General features: G+C 46.5%; 1 protein-coding gene and 1 long non-coding RNA gene across 5 annotated transcripts in view; one reads left to right on the top strand and one right to left on the bottom strand.

Annotated features, from left to right (window-relative positions):
• Ncoa3 (nuclear receptor coactivator 3) overlaps positions 1–16956 on the bottom strand; it is an 80008-nt gene extending 63052 nt beyond the window's left edge. Inside the window, exon 1 of the mRNA NM_053454.1 lies at positions 16834–16956. The gene's annotated coding sequence lies outside the window, so the exon portion shown is untranslated. The remainder of the gene's footprint in view (positions 1–16833) is intronic.
• A 68-nt stretch (positions 16957–17024) lies between these two features.
• On the top strand, positions 17025–20965 carry LOC100909912 (uncharacterized). Of its 4 annotated transcripts, none has more exons than XR_352829.5 (3): positions 17025–17252; positions 17957–18891; positions 20472–20965. It is a non-coding gene; the product is annotated as an uncharacterized LOC100909912 (long non-coding RNA). The 4 variants fall into 4 exon arrangements; XR_145907.6 differs by having other exon boundaries at positions 20468–20965; XR_591855.4 differs by having other exon boundaries at positions 17026–17252; positions 17957–18601.
• Positions 20966–21200: the final 235 nt, after the last annotated feature.

Raw genomic sequence — 21200 nt, 5'->3', positions numbered from 1 at the left:
ATAACTGTTTTTTAAATGAAGGGAATAGTAAATAACCTGGGGTCCCCATCACCTCTGAGAGAAGAGAGACATCCAGTGAGGCAGGCAGACGCTTAAGGGTACAATAACTTAATAGAATACTACAACGCTACAGACATGCTTTCTCATTAGCATATGCTTCAAGCACTCAAAAGCTGACCTAAGCAGTAGACAGTAAAGTAGAAACCATAAGACAAGACCAGCATGGTGGTGCCCTTAACCAGAGATGCTCTAGAGGCCCACGTAGGTGACAATACCAAGACCAGCATGGACAGCAAGATCTCATCAGAGAAGGGTGTGAAGGGTGCATAAGAGTACACATCTCTTTGTAGAAATACATTCTACACATCTGTACAGCCCATATTTTTAGGGCTAGCATACACCTCGGTGGTAGAGCAACTGCCTGGTGTGTGCGTGGTTACTAGAACTGAATGTTTCCAGCATGAGGAGGAAAGCATGGCGGCCGGGAAGCACAGCTTACTTGGCAGAGTGCAAAGCAGGCATGATGCCTTGGGTTTGAGCCCTAGCAAAGCCAGGCGTGGTGGTTATGCCAGAACTTGGGAGGAGGAAGTAGTCTCCAAATTTAAGGCCAGCCTACAGGACATGCGACTCTCTCCCAAAAAATAAATTGGTAGTGGTTCTGTTTTATTTGTTTGTTTTCTTGATTTTAAGGGAATGTAAAAATTCTCAAGCAAAACATGGTGCTTCCACTCTGCAGTGGTAGAGGCGGCCCAGAGCCTCACTCCTGGGCGGGATACTAAGAGCCAGTGTGTTAGACCAGCTCACACCAGAACGTGTGTGATGCTCTGCAATTTAATTCATATTAAGTGAGAAAACAGACAAGATTATTTTCGCCCTTTTCATACAATGTAGCCCAGGCTGGTCTCAAATACTCTAAGTACTGAGGATGACTTTGAACTTCTTCTGACCCTCCTGATTCCTCCCTCTCAGAATGCTGGAATTAAATCGTGTAGCACCAAGCCCTGTTTATACAGTGCTGAGAATCAATCCCAGGGCTTCCCCCTACTTACGCACGCACTGTAACTGGGCTACATCCTGAGCCAGACAAAGACTTATTGATTCATTTATTAAAGGGATAAAAAGATTAAGTGCCAGACCAAAACTGACTTTTAACAGTCAAATGCAATAAGAAATAACTTCTGGGGGTTGGGGATTTAGCTCAGCGGTAGGGCACTTGGCTAGCAAGCGCAAGGCCCTGGGTTCGGTCCCCAGCTCTGAAAAAAAAAAAAAAAAAAAGAAAAGAAGAAATAACTTCTGCTTAAGATCGCCATGGGCTGGGAGATGGTTAAGTAGGCAAAGGCATCTGCAATGAGGTATGAGGACAGAGAGCGTAAATCCTCAGAGGCTACTGAGAAGCCAAGTGCACAGCTGAGTGTAACCCTGCACTCCTGCGGGAAGATGGGAGACAAAGACAAGACCGTCCCGGAAGCTACAAACAGCTAGTCAGGACTGTACAGTGGGAAAGAACAAAGAACCTTGCTTGAAGCAAGGTGGCCTTTGACCTCCACATGCATGTATACATGCACACACGTACAGATAAACCTTGAACATTGTTATCTAAGACAGGGCATGATGGTGCACATCTTTAATCCCAGTACTCGGGAGGCAGAGTTATGTGGATCTCTTTGAGGCCAGCTTGGTCTACAGAGCATGACAAACACAGCTGCAAATGAGACCCTGTCTCAAAAAAAACAAGCAAACAACCTTTGGCTATGTGGTATGCTTATAATCATAGCACTCAGAATGCTGAGGCAAGGGGTTGGGGATTTAGCTCAGTGGTAGAGCGCTTGCCTAGGAAGCGCAAGGCCCTGGGTTCGGTCCCCAGCTCCGAAAAAAAGAAGAAAAAAAAAAAAAAAAAAGAGGGGCTGGGGATTTAGCTCAGTGGTAGAGCGCTTACCTAGGAAGCGCAAGGCCCTGGGTTCGGTCCCCAGCTCCGAAAAAAAGAACCAAAAAAAAAAAAAAAAAAAAAGAATGCTGAGGCAGATGGATCATGGCAAGTTCAAGGCTAGCCTAACTACATAAGAAGATGTACACGACCCCCACAAAAGGGCAATCTATTATGCTTATATAGCTTTATATCTTATATTTTTAATGACTTATTTTTAATGAAAACTGGTACTTTTGCCTGCATGCGTGTCTGTGTGGGGATGTCAGATCCCCTAGAACTAGAGTTACGGACAGTTGGGAGCTGCCATGTGGGTGGTGAGCATTGAACCTAGGTCCTCTGGAAAAACAACCAGTGCTCCCAATCACTGAGCCAGCCCTGCTTGTTTAACTTTCCAACCATCCACACATAGCCCAGAACTTGAACGTATCATACATACCCCTGACTATCAGTTAAAAGGTACCCCACCACTGACTCAAAAGCTACATCAAAACACCCAGCTACTCACTTGTGAAACTTTGGAAGAGTGGGAACAGTTTTCTAAGTACAGCTCTAGGTCAACTGTCAAGTGCCCTTATAGCATACATCTTCACATGGGAATGGTGCAGGTACCATGAATCTTGGGTAAGGTCCTCAAGTTTTGCAAAACATTTTTTTCCTGAAACAGAGTTTGTGTAGCCCTGGCTGTCCTGGAATTCCCTCTGTAGATCAGGCTAGCCTCTGTCTCCTGAGTGCTGGGATTAAGGGGATATACCACCACTACCCAGCTGAGAACATTCTTTTTTTAATGTTTTTGTTTTTTTCTTTTAAATATCTGTCCTGTATGTATGTTCTACTTGCATGTATGACTGTGTACTATGTGCATGTGTTTCACTCACATGTATGACTATGTACTATGTGCATGCCTGATACCTGCAGACATTAGAGGACAATGGATCTCTTAAAACTGGAGTTATGGATGTGGGTACTGGAAATGGGAATCAGGCTCTCTACAAGAATAAGAGCCAGGCATGGTGCTGCACTTGGGAGGCAGAGGCAGGCACATCTGAGTTTGAGGCCAGCCTGGTCCACAGAGGGAGTTCAAGACAGCCAGGCTACACAGGGCACACCCTGTCTCAAATAAATAAATAAATAAATAAATAAATAAATAAATAAATAAATAAAACCAGGTATTTTTAACTGCTGAGCCATCCCTCAACCCATAAGTTTATTATTTATCTGTGTATCTGTGTTAAGTATGAACAGTCATGTGATTATCTGAAGAGGCCAAAAGAGGATGTTAGATTCCCAGAGCTGGATGGAGTCAAAGGCAACATGGACACCAGGAGCCAAACTCATCCCCACAAGAGAAGCAAGTATTCTTAACCTTTGAGCCATCTCTGCAGCACTTCACAAAGCACTTCTAAACCCCAATGTCTGGACAGTTAATTTTTTATTGCCATGTAACCTTTAGCCAGCCCCAGAGTCTGTCTAATTGGTCTAAGCCCTTTGGGTCAGGCCCTGGACTGCTCTCTGCTCAATTCTGATCTATCACCAGGGTGGGATGGGAAGACACAGGACACTTCAAGCTGTGAACTGAAGCACTGACTCTGATTTCTCAGATCTTCTGCTGTTAATTTTGTGGATCCTGGAAGATGATCAGGAAGCCTGAAACTGCAGGTTCTGTTTACCTGAGAACGAATCAACAGGATTGAAAGCTACTTGGCAATAATACGGCACAGAGGGACTCGAGGGGGGCTCTGGGGTTGAGACCACTGTTGCTCTTGCAGACAATCTGGGTCTGTTTCCCAGCACCCGCAGTAGCTCACAACCATCTGAAACTCCAATTCCAGGGAACGTGCCCTGGCCTTTTCTAGCTTCTGCCAATACTGCATGCACTCATACATATCGAAGTTGATTCAATAAATAAACTACATGGACGACTCCCAAGAAAAAATACCCAAAGTTAAACTCGGCCTCCACACATATGCACAAACATACAAACATTCACACATGCTCTGTGTGTGTGTGTGTGTGTGTGTGTGTGTGTGTGTGTGTGTGTGTGTGCGCGCACGCGCGCGCGCGCTCATGAAGGAAGAAAACAAAGAGAATTCACTGAAGGTAAAAGGAATTTTAAATTAAAACAGAATGAGATTTCCACTACACATCCACCAGAATGGCTACAGCTTAACAAGTGTTAATATCAGGTACTGGTGAGGATGTAAGAGTGGAACAGTCTCATGGTTTCTTAATAGCTGACCATACATTTGCCATAAGATCAACAATTCTACCTTCCAAAACTCATCCTCAAATGTCTACGGTAGCATTATACGTAACAGCCAACAGGTGGGTCCAATACACTGGCGTCTGAATGGTGACTGGGTAAGGCTATATACATGCAGTACTTGGCAATCGACAGAACTGGTCTGTGGAAAGGTACGGCTCTCTCACTCACGGTGCCAGTCTAAACCAGGTAGGCTGGCACAACCTGGGCTGAGGGTGCCGCTTGGAGGCACGGCTCTTGCCTGTTGGCATCCTGTGTTCGACCACCAGCAGCAATCCCAGTACAAAGGTATTATGAAGGGGCATGGCTGGACTGAGACAGCAAATCCACCCAGGTAGCACACCCGTAATCCAAGCGCTGAGAGCGAAGCAGGAGGATCTGGAACTCCAAAGCAGTCAGTCTAGTCACACAGCAAAGTTCTAGCCCAGTTTAAGATGCACAGTAACAGCCAGGCATGGTGGCACACGCCTTTAATCCCAGCAGAGGCAGGTGGATCTCTGTGAGTTTGAGGCCAGCCTGGTCTACAGAGTGAGGCCAGGAAGCCAGGGCTGTTACGCAGAAAAAAAAAAAAATCCTGTGTAACTTTAATTTAAAAAAAAAAAAAGAAAGAAAATCAATTTTAATGATGGTATAACCTCTCCTTTAGCCTATCACCCACCAGAGGTAGTGGAAAAGAAAGATACCGGAAGCGGACTTGTTTGGAAAGGTTCTTTGGAGTAACTCCTGTCTGTGTTGTCTGGAAATTGGCAGTTCAGTTCACATGTTAGCAGCAGCAGCTCCATCCACTTCATGGACACAGCAGCAGTCCAGTTCGGTAGAGTCGGGATAGCAAACACAAATCAGCAGTGATGGCACTACCCTAGCAGAGACAGTGAGGGCTTAGCCTCGGCTGAAGTCAGCAGAACGGACCAGGAGGAACGCCAGAAGTTCTCTCCTTCAGAAGCAAAAAAAGAGATTAGCAAAGATGCGAGACCTACAGCATTGCATAGCTAGCTCTACCAGCTCAGCCAGTGTCCTTGTCCCTGAGTCTTATTTAGAGCCTCTAAACATCATGTGCCCTCCACCTGCATCCGCCTCAGCTGACATCACTCTGCCAATCAGCCTGAGTCCGAGGAAGCAGCGAGAAACCGCAGCACACCACCAGATTTTTGGTTTCTCTCTATGGAGTCTCGACAAATGCACCTCAACTGCGCACAGTGTAAGGTGGACCGATATATGTGCGTTGTTAGCAAAGAATCCTTCATCACGTGTCCTTTCGTGTGCCTGCTTTAGCAGAACATCTTTTTTCCTGTGTCTGTTTTAGCTAAACAGTCCTTCAAGAGTCTGCCTTAGTTTTTTTTTTCACCTGTGTCCACTTCAGGAAAACACCCCTTTATGCGTTTTGCCCCATAACTGAATTCATAAAGAACCCTTACGTTTTTACTTCAACCCCATCTCAAAAAAAAAAAAAAAAAAAAAAAAACCAGCAAGGTCCAATCTCACTGTTGCTCAGATTGGTGGAGTTGAAAAGAAATGACAATACAGTATTCAATCCTACAAACTACATAAAAGCAAATAAGAAAAGTGAGCCTAATGGGATGATCATAAAGTGTTGGGTAAGTACAGACTTACAGACAGACAGACAGACAGACACACACACACACACACACACACACACACATAAGCAAAACTGGAGTTTTATTAAATAAGCCAGGTATGGTGGCTCATGCCTGTAATACAGCAGTCAAGAGGTTAAGACAGGAGCACACCACTTCCAGGCAGGCCAGCCTAGGCGATACAGAGCTCTGGGGTTCTTTTATATTAGCATTGATAAATAGACGTAAGATAGATATAGATAGATAGATAGATAGATAGATAGATAGATAGATAGATAGATAGACAGACAGACAGACAGACAGAACGAACAAACTATTTCAATCACTTTTTTATTGTCTGTTTTAGTTTTTTTTGGCAGGGAGGGTGTTGTTTTGAGACAGAAGGTATCACATAGCCTGGGTTAGCCTCAAACTTGCTATACAGGATAACCTTGAACTCCTGATCCTCCACCTAGGAGCTCAGATTACAACTTTTCATCACCACCTAACAGGTGCTTATAATCACATTTTTAAAAATAAAGAACACAGGGGCTGGAGAGATGGCTCAGCGGTTAAGAGCACTGAGTGCTCTTCCAGAGGTCCTGAGTTCAATTCCCAGCAACCACATGGTGCCTCACAATCATCTGTAATGGGATCTGATGCCCTCTTCTGGTGCGTCTGAAGACAGTGACAGTACAGTGTACTCACATAAATAAATCTTTAGAAAGTGAAAGAGAGAGAAGCTGCCTGTAGTGACCCACTCCTGTCAAGACTTCACCTCCCAAATGTAAAAATAAAGAACTCAACAAGTAATGACAGAAGTCTTTAATTCCAGCACTCAGGAGACAGTGGAAGGCAGCTCACTACGAATTGAACACCAAAAAGGGAGAGGGAGAGAGGCAGAGGGGAGAAGAACTTGCTGGGTATGGTAGAGCTGGTTTGTGGGAAGAGAATCCCCAAAAGTTCAAGACCAGTTGGGCATGGTAGTGCATGGTGGTGCATGGTGGTACAGCTGATTATAATCATGTTTTTAAAAGTAAATAGGCAATGGCAATAGAAGTCTTTAATTCCAGCACTCAGGAGGCAGAGGCAGGGGGGGTCTGAGTACAAGTTCAAGGCCAGCCTGGTCTGTATAGCAAGGGCTACATAGAGAAAACCTGTCTCAAGCCCCACCCCCCTCACCCCAGGAAAAAAAAGAAAAAAAAAAAAAAAGGTTCAAGACGAGCCTGGCCTACACAAATGAATTCCTAGCCAACCAACCAGGACACACACACGCACACAAAGTTCATGGGAGGGAAGGTATAATATCTCACATACCATTGCCTATTAAATAGGGGATCAAGTAACCCAGACTACCCTAAAAGTCACTATGTAGCCAAGGAAGACCTGGAATTTCTGATCTTCTTGCCTCTACCTCCCAAACACTGGGATTAAAGTGCCACTATAATCTGTTTAGTTCTGGGAACTGAACTCTGTGCCTTGGGAATGCTGGGCGCTTTATAACTACATCCCCAACTCCATTTTAAAAATTATATGAAATGCAAAAGAACCTTTTAAAAAAAGACACTTTGAAAGAATAAATGTGGAAGATTTAGCCTTTCTAATTTCAAGACACTAACTAGACTGAGAGTTTGGCATGGTAATACACCAGCTCTCAGGAGCCTGAGGCACGAGGATTTTGAGTTCAAGGCCAGTTTGATCTACATGACAATTTCCACTGCAGGCATGTGGAAGCTTGTGTGTGCGCGCCTGCCTGTGTCTGTCTGTCTGTCTGTCTGTCTGTCTGTCTCTCTCTCTCTGTGTGTGTGTGTGCGTGTGTGTGCGTACGTGTGTGTTCATGTATATGAACTCATAAAGAGGAACAGAAGAGTACAAGGACCCAGCAAAGATGCCCTGGAGCTGGACTTGCAGGAGCTGTCAGTCACAGGAGTCAAAGCTGAAATCAAGCACAGGCACTGTAGAGAGCAGCGCCGTCTCTCCGCTCTCCGCCCTCGGCTTCGGAGGTCAGGGGCCCTCAGCTCAGCTTTCCTTCCTACTTGTTAGGATTGGGTTTGTTTTGTTTGTCAAAGCAGGATTTTAATCCACAACCTACACGTTTCATATTTTGATGATCCTCCTGCCTGAGCCCGTCAAATGCAGGGCTTACAGGCATGAACCTCCATAGCAGACCTGGGAAACTACTTTCCACCTTTACACGGCCTCATCTACTATGGCAAAGTCCCTAAGGCCAGACCAGACCCTGAGCTCCATCTTAGTAATTCCTAATGTGATGAATTTGTAAAATGTGGTAATACTGTGTCTGTCTGTCTGTCCTGGGAAAGAACACCACTGACCCTCCAAGGTAGGCAAGATGTGGGGAGTTGTCCTCTGGTGGAATTTGACTTTCCCAGTTGCTGTCAAACAGGTTCCAACAGCAGGGGAGATGTGGGCTGGGAAGAGAGAGGGCTGTGTCACTGAAACACAACTACCAGCAGGATGTATTGGTCAGGCAAGCAGATCAAGGCCAGCCTGGTCTGGAGTTCCAGGGCTACAAAGACCCTGTCAGAAAAACAAAAACAAAAACAAAGCCCTACAACTAGTCAAATAAAAGAGGAAAAAAAGCAGTAGCTCATAAACCCAGCGCTGGGGTTCTCTGCTACACAGCAATAAACTCCAGCTCTAGGTACAAAAGATCCTCCCACATCCCTGTCTCCCACACTGGACAGTGCACACCTCGGACGTCCACAGGTTCCAGGGGACATCTTCAGAGTGAGTCAGCACTGAGTACTGTGGCTACATTTACATCATCCCATCTGACAGAAGAGCTGAAGTGAGGAGTTGGTGTGCACATGTAATCCCCGAATTTGAGAGGCAGAGGCAGGAGGATCACAAGATGGAAATCCACCTACTCTACATAGCAAGTACCAGACCTTACAAGACCCTGTCCGAAATATAAAAAATAAAAACAGGAAGCTTGGCAGGGTGTCCCTATGCAGTGTCATGGGGACGGCTCAGGTACACAGTAGTCTTGAAAGCAACAACTGCCCCGGAGAGAAACAGCCAGAAGCATACAAAGTACTGAACTCCTCACCGCTAGATGCCTCAAAGGATACTGCTCAGACCGCAGAAGGGGGAAAAACACTTGGGGCTTTCTTACATGTATCTTTTTCAGTTGTTTTGAAACTGAGGAAGGGATCCTGCTGCTCTTCCAATAGCAGTTAACTTCCATTATAAAAATGTCAGTTTGGAACAGATTATGAGAAACAATTGTTCTTAAGTGAAATAATTTAGTCTTGGGTTTCAGTTAAACAGTGCTCACCCTGAAAGCTCCCCTTTCCCACCGATGCCTTTCTCTCCCTCTCCAGGCTTTCTCCTCGATTGTATTGAAGCTCTCAGATGCCAGAGAGGAGGAACAATACCACAACACAGCTGCAGGCTTCCTGCCTGCCCGCCAGTCATTATTCTCAAAACCAGAGGACTTTCAAACGCTGCCTGGGTTGCTTTGAAATTCCCCCTTTCAGATTTCCCTTCTTCATGGACCATCTCCTGAAAAGAATGGCCTCAAAAATGTCTTGGTGCACCAACGAAAATTCTAAGCAAATGGAAAGTCGCCGGCCTTGGGTATGATGGGCTAGCTACAAACGGCTTGGTAAAAAGCCAGTCAAATGTACATAACAGGAGAAAAAGCATACTCCTGACTAAGCACAGGACAGGCTTTTTCTCATGGACATATCAAACCAGTTCTGGGGAGAAAACAAACTTACATCAAAATTGCAACATTAAACACTGAAATATCACCATCAAGTTTAAAAAGGGGAAACTACCCCGTGTGTCTCAAACTATGAAAAGGCCAAGACGCCCCTTCTTTAGACATTTTACACCAGAATGAAAGACAGCATCTTAAGTTTCCGAGAACAGACCAGATTACCAGCAATCGCCTGACAACCTGGACTCTCATTTCCTCTGATCACATTTTGAATGCAGAACACTCAGTAAATTCTTACCAGATTGCTGAGCTATCCCAATGAAGAGACTCGAACAGAGGTGGTTAATTATCTCCCCAGCAGACCATAGGGGTTTTGTTGTTGTTTTGTTTTGTTTTGTTTGCCCTTTATCCAAAAGCATTAAAAATGGAAGACCCGTAAGTGACAACTTGTCAAACTGGTAAAATAAACACAACTTCCCAAGGTACCTTATACTGACAGAAAACAAAGGGACCAACACCATCTAGTGATTCCTTACTCTAATACAAGATAAAGTAACTCGTCCCCTGAAGTGTAGTGCAGTGGGATTCAACCTACACAATTAACACTCAACCCAGCATCAGGTCCGCCCACCTGAGGCCAAGGAAGACGCTGGAGCCCTTGCCGTCATCATCCATACACGCACTCAGACTCACCTGTTCAGCCTGGGCCAGGATTCCCTTCCCACCATTCTATGGGTAACCGAGAATTCAGTATTAGAGTTAACGATTTATCCCTCACTAACTAAGGAAATCAGACCTCTCAACAGAACAGCAGTATAGAATCATCAACCAAAAAGTCATACCTCTTCTTGAATCCATCAACACAAATATTAGCAGAGAAGAAAAGCAGAACACAGATAACAAATTGGGTCAGGTCAGATACCCGTTCATTTGCTGTGAGAACATTTTTTTTCAAGATACATTTTGTCAGTCAGGTGAGAGTCCTGCCTGTAGCCCACATGACTACGGTCTGGTTAGTGAACTACGCCTTTATTACTGCCCATGGTAAACTGACCTAGACAGCAATTCCTACCAAGCTAAATGAACGCTGACCAATGGCAACTCCATTTGCAGACTAAGAAGATTATCTAGTGTGCCGTGAGCTAGCCTCACTCACTACTGCCGAGCATCTTCTGGCCACTTTCCTGTCCCTTAACTTCCCAACAGAGATAGGCAAGGAAAGGTGATTAAAACAAGTCAATTCCACCATTTGTTGGGGGATTGAAACAGGTTAGAATCCCCAGAGACCCCGTCAGGACAATGGGTACATATTTACCTAGCATTACCTAAGAATCCCCCAGGTCCACAGAGGCCCTCCTCCACACTGCCCATTTCCCCTCCTAGAATGCACTCAACATGAGAGTCACAGTCTTTTTGCTGCAGCACCCCACCTCACAACTCCCTGCAACCAAAACAGTCACATCCTTTCAGTTACCATGAGAGAAAGCGAACATGGGCTCCAGTGCTAATGTGTGGCTCCCAGAGCTCTAGCCGGTCAGTACAGCAAAGAGGCTACACCATGCTACTGTGTATATATCGTGGCTCAGACCCAGCTGGTACAGAGATCCCTTGCTCAATGGACGACAGGCAACAAGAACAACTCTTGTTTTTCCAATCCCAGGAAGCTTCAGCTGAGTAAGGAAGGTATTAAATGTGGCCAATTTGCTATGTAGACAAACTGCCACTGGAGGCAATAGTCATTCTAAACTTGAAACAAATTAAAAGTTTCAAAAGTATATCCTCTGGCAGACAATTAAAATTATAGAGTTTTAAAATGCAAGGAGAAACCCTAAAGCCATTTACATCAACAACCAATTAGAGACAGGACAGCGGCATTTGGGTTTCCTTGCTTCATACCCTATTACCCAAACTCAAAGACACTGAAATTGTTCTCCAACAGTAGTCTCAACTTAAGAGAACTACTGTACAATCATACCACTGTGGCACAAAAGACCAGACAGTGATATGCTGGATGTGTGTGCAGGTGCAGACTTTCAAGGGTGTACTCCATTAATGACATGCAGGGACCTAACTCGGGTTGGTAGGTTGTCCAAACATCTTTAGCCACTGAGCCAGGACTCTAGGGCAAGACTGGATTCTGTAAATTAGAAAGAATATCCCTGACATGCTGACATGGTAAGAAACTACTATTTCAATGAGTCAAAATGGGCTTCCTGGCACATGACCCCGCAGGCAGGCAGGCAGGCAGGCAGGCAGGCAGGCAGGCAGGCAGGCAGGCAGGCAGGCGCGCGCACACGTACACGTACACACACACACACACACACACACACACACACACATTCTCTCTCTCTCCTCCCTCCCTCTCTCTCTCTCTCTCTCTCTCTCTCTCTCTCTCTCTCTCTCTCTCTCCCCACCCCACCCCATCCCACACCACACACATTAAAAAAAAAGTTGTTGGGACTGGAGAGTTGGCTCAGTGGTTAGAAGAGCATTTGTTGCTCTCTCTTGCAAAATTCCTAAGTTCATTTCCCAGCTCCCACTTTGTAGTTCACAATCATCTGTAACTCCAGTTCCATGGGATCAAGCACCTTCTTCTGACCTCAACAGACACTATGGTACATATACACACATAGAAACAAAAAGATCCATACACATAAAGTAATAAAGTAATTCAAAAATAATTAAGTTGTCATTTCACTCCATTTCGTGGGAGGCAGATACAAGAGAGGCACTTTCGGTTCATGCCAGCCTGGTCTACAGTGAGTTACAGGACAGCCAGGACTATAAGGTAAGAGCCAATCTCAGAAAAAAAAAAAAATGAAAATAAAAAACATGAGTCAAGAATGCATTAGTAGGGCTGGAGATGGCTCAGCAGTTAAGAGCACTAGCTGCTCTTCCAGGAGTCCTGAGTTCAGTCCCAGCACCCACATGTGGTTGTTCAAGACCATCTATAAAGGGAGCTGACGCCCTCTTCTGACATGCAAATATACATGAAGCAGAGCACTCAGACATAAAGTGAATAAAATAAACAAAAAATGAAAACAAGTCATTTTAAAAAAAGGCATTAGTGCTAGGCCACAAACATAAAATAATGAAAAGGCCAACTGCAGGACTGAGTTGGGAGCTACTCTGGTCTACATTACAAAGGGGGAAAAGACAAAGAAGGTCTTGATGGCCTGGAGACACACTTCAGTCGCAGAACACTTGCATGTGTGAGGCCTGGCCAGTGTGTTCCATCCCTGCACCCAAGGAGAAAACAAGATGTAAGCATTTTCTTCACACATCTCCCAGAAAGAGGATCCCGGGCCTCACAGTGCACTCCCTCCTTAATAAATGAGTTCATATTTACTAAGAGGGTGGAGGTGCCCTACAGAAATTTTTATACCAGGGGAAAATACAACCTAAAATCACTTTTGAAGCATAATAATAAATTTAACTAGGGGTGTGAATCAGTAGTACGGCTCTCAAAAACAAAATGTAGACATGGGGCTGGGGAAATAGCTCAGAGGTTAAGAGCACCGGCTGCTCTCGCAGAGGATTCAGGAATCTAAGCAACCACATGGCAGCTCACAACTGTCTATAACTCCAGTCCCAGGGGTCTAGAAGCCTCCTCAGGCACCAAGCACACATACGGTGCACGGACGTATATGCAGGCAAACACCTATACACATAAAATTACAGAAAAGGAACATGTTTTGTTAAAGTCAGAGATAATTTACTATGATCCCTGATAGCCTAGCTGTCCTATCAGGCTAGTGTTCTCTTCTAAGATCATTCCCTAATGTACAAGCATGGACGAGACTGTGGAGGCCAGAAGACAGCATGATCCCCAGAACTGAAGTTACAGGCGGTGAGCTGCCTTGTGGGTGCTGGAAAGAGAACAAAACTCCTCCTGAGAACCAGTAAGTTCTCCTAACCACTAAGTCGCCTCTCCTGCTCCTGCTCAATCATTGGAATGAACTGTTAAGTATTTTTAGATATTATTTATTTTATTTTACGTATATGACTGTTCTCTCTTTGTATGTATGTGCAGCATGTGTAGGAGCCTAGGAAAGACAGATAAGGGCACTGGATGCCACAGGGCTCACGTTTTAATAGGTTGTGACCCGCCATGAGGGTACTGAGAACCAAACCTGGGTCCTCTCTCTGAAAAAGCTGCAAGGGCTCAACCTCTGAGCCATCCCAACTCCCCTGTAGTAATTTTTAAAACCAGTCTAGCAAAACAAAGTGGAACAGGCCTACATTCTCTCTCACGTGAGAAACTGAAGCAGGAGGCTGCGCTCAATCAAGGCCAACCTAGATGCTAAGCTAATTAACTTAATGATTCAGAGACTGACAAAAAGTAATAAATTATCCTGAGGTGTCATACACCTCTAATCCCAGCACCTCAAGGGTGAGGCAGCCAGATCATGAGTTCAAGACCGACCAGAGAAATATAAGCTCCGGATTCTACAACAGCCTGAGCAATGAGACCATTTCAAAACACCTAAGACAGGAGCTGGAGAGATGGCTTGGTGGAGAGAGAACTTGCTACATGTTCAGGGGGTCAGGATTCAGATCTCACCATATACATGGCAGCTCACTGCTTGTAACTCAGTTCCAAGGAGTAACTCAGTTCCAAGGAATCTCTTTTGGCCTCCACAGACAGCAGGCAGGGGCACGGATGTGGTGCACCAACCAACGAACATTCAAACACCCATCCGTGCAGATTTGGGGGACTGGATATATAGTTCAGTGGTTAAGAGCACTGGCTGGTTGTGCAGAGCACCTCCGTTTGATTCCCAACACCCTCGAGGTGGCTCACAAACACGTTTTGTTTGCTTTATTTTCATTTTTTGAAACGGGTTTTCTGTTTTTCACTGGCTATCCTGGAATTCATTCTGTAGACCAGGCTGGCTTCAAAGCTGCTTCTGCCTCCAGAATCCTGAGATTAAAGGCATACTACACTATGCCCTACTCACAAAGCATCCTTCACTCCAGTTCCAGGGATGTGACACTGTTCCTCATCTGACCTTTTAAGCAGTAAGTGTGCACATGACGCACATACATATAGGCAAAATGCTCACATATTTAAAAAATAATCTTAAAAGAAAAAAAGACAATCTTGACTATATGCTGAAGTTTGTGTTTTGAAGACCTCTTTAAAGGATGTTTCCTGATAGAAACATCCTCCATAACTGCTTACAATTAGAGCCTCCCGTTTTGCCTAGAGTCCCCCAACTCTAAAATGTACTTCTTTCTAAATGCCGAAAGCTGTCATTCCCCGTTTTGTTTTTTTTTTATGCTGATTGGACAATTAAGTCTTTCTATCAACATATAAAATACCCCATAATTTGGGATCACAGGCAGTTTAGATTACTGCTCATTTAAATTCAGAACCGGAAGCTACCTCCGGCGACACCGGAGCTACAGTGGTTGGTATCACTTTACCTGTTACAAACAGAGGCTTCCTCTTACAAGGAAGCCTCAGGGTTCTACATCCCACAGACTATTATTTCTTTAAGGGTTTTAACACAGCAAACAGCAGAAGCACTAAATTCAAGGGCCTAACAACTATCAAGCTTAAATCAGTGCCAGATGGGTGCCTGATGTCCACAGAGGCCAGAAGGGGGCGACCGATTCCCTGGAACTGGCACTAAAGATGGTTGCAGGAAGCTGGGAGTCAATTCCAGGTCCTCTGGTAGAGCAGCAATCAGTGCTCTTAAGCACTGAGCCACCTCTCCCGCTCCTACAAGTTTTAAATAACAAAAAGAAGAAAACACTACCCCCCCTCCTTGTTCCTGCTCTCAGTATACAGCAGCTGGGGTTTGTTTCTAATGAAAATACTCAAGTCTTAAGTCCCAAAGCCAAACTTACTCCAAGAAATGCTAACCGTCGTTACCTCAGAGAGGGTTCCGAGTGGAAGAGATTCCTTTTTCTGTGTTTTCATACCTTTTCAGTTGAGTGGAAAAACCCATCCTGAATAACTGATTGTCATTTAACTTTTTAGAAGAACAAACCTCTCACAAACTCAGAGGTTTACACTGCCATGTTAGTCCACAGCAGTATTTGCTGAAGATACACCCTTGGCTCCAGCACCAACCTGCAGAAACAAATGTTAAGGCTTTGGCATTGCAGAGATCAGCAGGCGTTTAAATCTCAGGCCACAGAAACCCTGATACGGGACCTCTCATCTTATTCGGTCCACCTTGCCCTGCAGCAGATAGGGGAATGGCTCTCCTTCCTGGTCTTTTTTTTTTTTTTTTTTTTTTAACCTCACAAGCTTAATTACAAAAACAAGTTGGCTTTGAAGCGCTACTTAGAAACTGCAAAAAAGGGAAGTCTTCGCATTTGGGAGGGGAAAAAAGTTTCTCGACTTCAAGACACTCTCCAATCTTCCGGGTCATACAGTGTGGAGTCCTGGGCTCCTGTTCCGTGGGCCTAAGATGCTCTGGCCTCTCCAGGCTGCTCTTCTGGTTAACTTTTCCACCCTAGACACCCTCAAGCTGCCTAGGAAGTAGCACTGCCTCCCACTTCTCTTGCAGGCTGTGCGGCTCGGGTTCATTTAAACTATTGCAAACAGAATCAATGAACGAACCTAGACTGGGAATTTCGTAAGATGAAAGCGACCACGATGATAGCGGATACCAGACCGCAGAGCACGTATCCACGCCGCACAGAGGGGAGACCCCACACTCATCCCATACAGACAGCAGAGCCTGCATCCACGCTACACACCTCAAACTCCTCATCCGCAAAGCACCCACCCTAGACACAACGAGGACCCCGCATCCACACGGGTCCTCGCCCCACACAGACCGCAGACCTCGCACTCATACCTCACATCTCCGCTCACCCGGCGCACACTAGCACACACCTCTCGCACACCGCACTCATCTTACCCGCCCTGCATCCACCCTGCAGACCCCGCACTCACCCTGCATCCACCACACACACCTGGCAGACTCAGGAGCCACGCCACATACCTGGCACATCCCAGACTCCACATCCATTCCACACACCCCGCACACACCACAGACCCCGCTCTCACCACGCACACACCCCGCGCTCACCCTGCGCGCAGAGCAGACTCCGTGTCCGCCGCGCCCGCTCACAGCGGAGCCGCAGCTCCTGCCCGAGGAGCCGCCCGCGTCCGCCCCGCCGGGCGGCGCCGGCGGGAAGAGGAGGCTACGCTGAGCTTCTCCGACCCGAGATTCGCCGGGGGGAGCTCCAGCAGCAGAGGCCGCGGCCGCGAACTCCTCGCGACCCTGCACGGGCCCCGGAGCCCAGCGCCGCCCGCCCGATCCCGGTCGTCTGCGCCGCGCGTTGCTGGCGACCCCAAGACCCCCGCCTCAGGCCATGCCTCCGGCCTCGCCTGCTGCTCGCCGCTGCCTTTCTCTCCACTCACCGCTCGCCGCCATCTTCCCCAACGCTGTTCTCGATCGGAAACTCACAGCTCAGCCCCGGCCGCCGACACCGACTCCGCCGAGGCCGCCGCCGGCGCTCTGAGGAGCTGAGGCAGCCGCCGCTGAAGCCGCGGCGCGGGGGCCGCCGGGATTTGTAGTCCCGCGGCCACGCCCAGCACTACGGGTCCCAGGGGGCCCTGCGCGAGGCAAGAGGCGTGGTCGCAAGGCCTGGGTTGCCACCAGCTTACCCATCCCCTGGAGCTAAAGGGGGCGTCCAGCGTTCGATTTCCCGTGTGCCTGTCTCCATCCTGGAATTCCTGACCTCTATGGAGTGTTCATTGTGCGCCAAGCACCGTTCCTCAAGACGAGTAGCTGAGGGGGCGTCATCCTTACTTTTCAGACGAGCAAACTGAGGCCCGAGGTAGGATCCCTGCTAAGTCACTGACTTGAAAGGGTTTTGGGTCACAAGATGTTCAGTCCTCAATGTGGTCTCTGAGTGTCGGGATTGAAACCAGAGAACAGCTTGCGTTACAGTGGGGAGAATTGAGAGACACCACCTTAACCAAGTGCGTCTTAAACTTGGTGCCAAAAGAAGTGGCTCAAACTGTCACCCCATGCCTCCTGAAAGGATGCGGTGCATAGAGCAGAAAGCTACCAAGGTAATGTACTTGCTAAAGCAAACCAAAATAAGTGACCTGAATCTAACGGAATAGGAAGATACAAAAACAAACGCAGAACGTGCAGCATTCTACAGAACCAGCCTCTACCAATGAAGCCAATCCCAGTGACCCCATGCCTCCGAGGGTAGAAACAGAAGAAACAAAACTTTAAAGCCAACCCGGGGTGGGGGCAGGTTTGACCAAAATAAATAAGGTCAAAGTCAAAGGCAATAAACGTAGACCAGGCTACCCTCCAACTCAAAAACCCAGCTGCCTCTTCCTCCCTCGTGCTAGATTAGAGGCATGCAGTAGCATCCCGGGCTTTTGGATAATTCTTATATAAAAAGAACTTGGAAAGGAATCTGGAGATAGTGGGATAAAATAGATGTCTTGGGGCACAACTGTATAAAATGTGTTCGGTGTGAATAAGATTAACTCTATCCTAACTCTCTGCTGTTACCTCCAGGATTTCCCACCTGCACGATGGCAGTTCCTGCTTCACTGTTCTGCAAGTGTCCACTCTTCACCCATGGAGTTAGTCACACAGCAGCCAAGTCCCAAGCCGGGTCTGGTGATGCACACCCTACGCACAGGAAGCAGAGGCAGGCAGATCTCAGTTCCAGGCCATCCAGGGGTACATAGGGAAATCCTATCTTAAAATTCATAATAGAGGGGCTGGAGAGATGGCTCACTGGTTAAGAGCACTGACTGCTCTTCCAGAGGTCCTGAGTTCAAATCCCAGCAACCACATGGTGGCTCACAATCTGTAATGAGATCTGATGCCCTCTTCTTGTGTGTCTGAAGACAGCTACAGTGTACTCATATACAATAAATAAATAAAATCTTTAAAAAAATTCATAATAGTAATAATAATTCTAAGTGTAACAAAAGTACATTAAAATAATTATTGATTCAAGTGCAATGTTATACTGAAATGTATTCAGACATATGCATAATATTTATATATGTATATGCTCAGAGTAGAACAGATAGGAACAGTAAAAACAAATTGAATTATGTCAGAAAAAGATCCAAAAAGAAGCCAGTCGTGCTGCTGAGTAACATCTGGCAGGCCCTAGAGTCAGAATCGAAAGCAGCTGGGTGACATCAGGTAAATGATCAGTGAAGACGCCACTTTTATCCTTCCCTGTTTGCCCAGTCCCCAGGAAGGGATTGACTTGTGTCCCTTCTTCGAAGTAGGGTTGGTTCTAAGACTGTTGCCCAAAAGACACACAAGTCCTAGGGTGAAGCCCTCAAGCCTAGGGCTTAAGAATGCTGACAGCTCCTACTTTCTCCTTCCTGGCCCCAACTCTCCCTCTCTGAGAAGCCAGAGGGAATGGGAGCACACCAGTTCACAGAGGCTGAGATCCCAGGCAAGACCCAACAGCATCTGCCTGCCTTGTAAGTCCCTGTCCTTTGAGGCCCATGATGCTTACATCACCAACAAGATTAGCACCAGAGAAGGGTTGGAGGTTTAGCTCAGTGGTAGAGCGCTTGCCTAGCAACCGCAAGGCACTGGGTTCGGTCCCCAGCTCCAAAAAAAAAATAAAAAAATAAAAAAGGGGCTGGGGATTTAGCTCAATCGTAGAGCGCTTACCTAGGAAGCGCAAGGCCCTGGGTTCGGTCCCCAGCTCCGAAAAAAAGAAAAAAAAAAAAAAAAAAAGATTAGCACCAGAGGTAGGCCTGGTAGGGCACACCTATAATCGTTGCGTTTAGAAGGGAAAAGGACAAAGCCTATCCTCCACTACATCTGAAATTCCAGGCTGCCTACACATGGTAATTCCAGGACTCAAGAGGCTGAGGCAGCAGAACTGTCAGGAGCACTGGGCCAGACATGCTAGGGCTACCCAATAAGGGTCTATTGAAAGGAAGAAAGATGGAGGGAGAGAGAAAACTTAGTTCAAATTCCAAAAAGGAATGTATTCTACTGGTCACACTTCATGTCATGTATGTAAAGGACAGAACCACCAGAGTGGTTCCAAAAACCTAAGGAGTACAACTTGTCGATCACTTGACCTAGATGAAGGAGAAAACCCTAAGGGAAGGCCAGCAAATGGTCCATCAGGGAAAGGCCCTTGCCATCAAGCCTGAAGAGTGAGGTCCCAGGACGGAAGGAGGGGACCAGCCCCCGAGAGCTGTCCTCCAACACACGTACCATGACAGGCTCCACCCTCCTCCATAAAATAAAGGGAATCATCATTCTATAAACCCTATATGTCCCTTCCTCCAATTTACCCTCAAATGTCTCAAAGATGAAAATACGGGATGGTGGGTGGCAAGGGTGCATGTGAGCAAATGTGGCATTGCCAGTAGATTTCCTTTCAGAACACCATGCAGGCTAGCTGGTTTCAGTTTTTGTTGTTTGGTTTTTTTGGCAACTTGACACAAACTAGAACCATCTGGGAAGAGGGCATCTCAAGTGAGAAAAGGCTTCCATCGCATTGATCTGTAGACAGATCTGTGGTTCATTTTCTTGAGTAAAGATTGGTGTGGCAGGTCTAAGTCCTATAAGGGCAGTGCCACCCCAAACAAGTGGTTCTGGGGTGTATACGAAAGCAGGCTGAGCAATCCAGAAGGTAGCATTTCTCCATGGCATGGGTTCCTCGGTGATGAACTTTTAAGTGGAAATCAACCCTTTTGATCACGGTGTTGATCACAGAAACTGAAAGCCAACTGCAGACAGGTACACAGGTGTTTGCCACTTTGGCTGCTGGGATTGAACCCAGAACCTTATGCAAGCTAAGTACTCACTCGAGAGCATTGAGCTGTGCCCTCAGCCTGCCTTTCTCATAGGCTCAAATTTTCTGCAGACTCAAGCATTTCCAAAGTAGGAAAGTTGGGTGTTTTGGGACTCGTGTCAGACAAGGAGGCCAGTACCAGCCAGAATTCAGAGCACGTATATCTTTCAAGTACTCTGGGGTTTTATTTTGCTTTCTAACATGGGTTTGTTTTGTCTTGTCTTGTCTTTTGTTTTGAGGCAGGATCTTAAAGCTGCAGCCCAAGTTAGTTTCGAACTCACGGCGGTCCTGGCATCTGAAGGGCAGCAGCACACCCAACTTTTCTTCTTGTACTTCTTCTCCCCCATTCATGTAATCTTTGCTCGGATGCCGATGACCCCCATTTCAGAGATGCGGGAAAGGAGGCTTTGAACAAATCAGTCACTCAACCAAGGATGTACACCTGGCCAAGCCTCGGGCTCTTCCTCATTGCACCTCTTCACCTATGTGCAAGCAACAGATCTTTCCAACAGTCTTCTGGACATTCCTAGAGGTAGCTCAGCCCTTGACCTTTTGGCTACAATCAAGAGTAGCAACAGAACTGAAGTTGATGGCACACAGGGGAGACGGAGGCAGGTAGATCTGATTTTGAGACCAGCCTGGCCTACAGAGAGAATTCCGGGACATCCAAGGCAACAAAGAGAGACCCTGTCTCAAAAGTAAAATAAAATAAAATAAAATGCTGAGTACAATCACCACAGAGCCTGCTCATCAAGCATGAGGCTCATGCGGTTGTGGTCTCTCATCACATCACAGAGAGCAGCAGAGCCCTGTTGCTCTGACCTTAGCCTCATGCTCACCTGGTGGCTGTCACGGCTGCGGCATCACACCAAGTTGCAAGGAAGCCCCTAAATGCAGTCAGCACTGGAACCAGCGTCAGGAGGAATACTATGCCCACACTCTTTTTTTTTTTTTTTTTTTCCTTTTTTCGGA

This window comes from Rattus norvegicus, chromosome 3 (genome assembly GCF_036323735.1).
Source record: "Rattus norvegicus strain BN/NHsdMcwi chromosome 3, GRCr8, whole genome shotgun sequence".
In the NCBI taxonomy this organism is placed as follows: domain Eukaryota; kingdom Metazoa; phylum Chordata; class Mammalia; order Rodentia; family Muridae; genus Rattus; species Rattus norvegicus.
This window is presented reverse-complemented; position numbering and strand designations above follow the sequence as displayed.